At 31.2% G+C, this 3,235-nt stretch overlaps 1 long non-coding RNA gene across 1 annotated transcript; it reads left to right on the forward strand.

Moving 5' to 3' along the window:
• Positions 1,494-2,608, forward strand: LOC110269995. Its single transcript, XR_002358928.1, has 3 exons — positions 1,494-1,544; positions 2,102-2,491; positions 2,589-2,608. It is a non-coding gene; the product is annotated as an uncharacterized LOC110269995 (long non-coding RNA).

Below are 3,235 nucleotides of genomic sequence, written 5' to 3' on the forward strand. Positions count from 1 at the left end.
TTTGAGTCAATTGGTGAGGATGCTAGAGCTACTGAAAAAGAACCAGCTAACTTGACAAACTTAAAAAATAACTTAAAGCGTCCAACAATGACTCTTGATGCTTTTCTGGGTGACCAAGGAATTCATGTGGAAAGAAAATAGGAACATATTGAAGTTCCAACTACTGAGAATGCTAGATCTAGGCCATCCCCGAATAATGGAGAAAATGTTCATATCCCCTATGAGGAAGATTATGTTCGTGAACATGAAAGTGACAATTTTGATGTAGAAGGAGATCAAGTTATGGAAGAGGCTCATGTAGAAGGTGATGTAATTTAGTTTGTTGCTATTTTTTTTACATTTTCTTCTTATCATTATTTATTATACAATTCCATATATGATTCACGGGTTCCCTTTCCATATGAACAGTAACGTGCATATACTTGTTTAATTTCCCTTTCTATATGATTCACAGGTTCACTTTCCATGTGAATTGTAACGTGCATATACTTGTTCAATTTCTATTTCCATATGAGCATGGGGCTGCCCTTTCCATACCTTTCACGGTATCTCCCTCCATATATGATTCATGGCTGTCTTTGGTTTTAATTTGTACTATTTCTCAATTTTTAATTTAGATACTTCAAAGGTTAAAAAGACTCGTGAAAAAACAAGATGCCTAAAGATTTATGCAAGAACTTGGGAAGAAAGGGAGGATGTGACTTTTGATCAGGGAGCAGTCGTGGGGCCAACTGCTCAAAGAGTGAAGGTTTTAACTAATTTTATTGGAACAATGGGAAGGAATAATGATTTTATTACCTTGATGTACACTAATTGAAAATTTGTGCCTGAGCAAATCAAAAAGCGCATTTGGAAGTATATTAATATAAGCTCCATTTATCTTTATGTTTATGCCATATGTTAATAATCTTTTTATTCAAATGATATAATGAAATCGATGTGTTTGTAGTCAAAGTTCATTCTTCCAAAATCTTCAAAGCTATGGGTGATGACTGGTGTTCAAGGAGCATGGAAGCGTTACAAAACAAGAATAAAAAAAAAGCATTTTGAACCATATTCTAGAAATATTGAGGATATGTTGGTGAATCGTTCTTTGGAAATTCCAGAAATACAATTTCGGAAGCTAATTGCATATTGGAGTATTCCAACTGTCAAAGTGAGCTAAAGGATTTCAATTATTATTATTTGATATGATCAAGTATAATTCTTTCAATTTTTATATTTTTTTATCATTGTTTATTTTAAACATAGGCCATGTGTGTTATAAATTCTGAAAATCGCAAGAAGCAATAATGGTGGCATAAAATGGGACCAATCAATTTTACAAGAATGCGTGTTGATTTGGTAAAGGTCACATTTGAGTTAAAATTCTCTACTTGTTACTTCTCCCTAATTTTAGTATGTTATAACTTTGTAATTGCTATCTTGGTCTGTAGCGTGAGAAAAAAGAGAATAAAGAGGAACCAAATCAAGCTGAAATATTTCTTGTAACTCGGAATGGAATAAAAAGGAAAACACTTGATGTAGAAACACAAGCTGTTATTGTAAGTTACTCTATAATTTTCTTGTTTTAGTTGCTGTTTTATGACTGATGCTATGTTCTTTGTTGTTTTATGGCTATCGTGATTTTATTATAGTATCTACTTTGTGGCTGTTTTATGGCTGTTTCATGGTTATTTTATGGCTGATTTAGTTGCTGTTTTATGGCTATTTTATACCTATTTTATGACTGTCATGGCAGCTATTTTATGGCTGTCATGGATTGTTATTTTAATTTCTATTTTATGGCTGTTTTATGGCTATCGTGATTGTTATTTTAGTATCTACTTTATGGCTATTTTATGGTTGTCATGATTGGTGTTTTTCTGTTTTATGGCTGATTTAATTGCTGTTCTATAGCTATTTTATGCCTGTTTTATGGCTAGCGTGGTTGTTGTTTTAGTATCTACTTTATGGCTATTTTATGGCTATTATGGTTGCTGTTTTATGGCTATTTTATGCCTGTTTTATTGCTATCATGGACTGCTATTTTATGGTTGTTTTATGGCTATTTTGAATTTTTATCACTAAAAATAGACATATCATATATTTGTATGTATAGGATAAACTTGATGATCTCCAAGAAGCTGGAGAAACTCCTACTAATGCATTTCAAAAAGTTTTTAGTAAAGAGAATCCAGGAAGAGTTCGATGTTATGGAAGAACTGTTACAAAAACTTCTCTTAAGAAAAATAAAGAAATAGATGAAATCAAAAAACAAAATGAAGAGAAAGTAACAGTTTTAAAAACTGAATTAGATGACCATAAGCAACGACTGCAAGGATTGGAAGATATTGTGAAATTTATGTTGTAACAAACTTCTCCTAGTATGAATGTTGATGAAGCGCTTTCTCTCTTGCGATCTAGGCAATCGTCAGCAAATAGTGCACAAGATCCAAATTTAGTTCCTCGACATTCTCCTCTATCGACTCATATACCAAATCATGATTAGGTATGTGTGCTAAATTGTTGTAACACTTGAGTATACATGTTATTGTATAGCTGATGTTTTGACTATAATTCTTTTGTTCATTTAAATTTGACTGCAGCTTTCTTATTGTTGGATGAAGTTTTCTGAAGACATAAAGGTATTTCTTGGCACAATGCTGAAGCTAAAATCTTTTTGGTTTCAAGTGGACAACTTAGTTTCTTTTTTGTTTAAGTCTTTTTGGTTTCAAGTGGACAACTTAGTTTCTCTTTTGTTTAAGTTCATCATTAGAAAAACATGTATTTTGCTTACTTATGTTTATTATTTATTTAACTTGGTAACTTAGAAAGTATGTTAATTGGTACTTGGAAGACCTTTCTATATATATGCAATATATATTATTAGCTTATTCAAATGTGGGTGTTATATATCCTTCAAATGTCATATAAATATAACAAAGGTAAAAAATATATTATTTTAGATATTAAAAAAGAGAACCTAAGAAAAACTCAATAAGGTGTTGCTTTAGGTATTAAAAAAAGACAACTGCAAATAAACTTACATAAGTGTTGCATTAGGTCTATAAAAAAAGGCAACTTAAAAAAACCTGGACAAGTGTTGCTTTAGGTATATAAAAAAGGCAACTTAAAAAAACCTGGCCAAAGGTTGCTTTAGGTATATGAAAAAATAACTAGAAAAAACTTGCACAAGTGTTGCTTTAGGTATATGAAAAGGCAACTTAAAAAACTCTGGACAAGTATTGCTTTA

This window comes from Arachis ipaensis, chromosome B01 (genome assembly GCF_000816755.2).
Source record: "Arachis ipaensis cultivar K30076 chromosome B01, Araip1.1, whole genome shotgun sequence".
NCBI classification, from domain to species: Eukaryota; Viridiplantae; Streptophyta; class Magnoliopsida; order Fabales; family Fabaceae; genus Arachis; species Arachis ipaensis.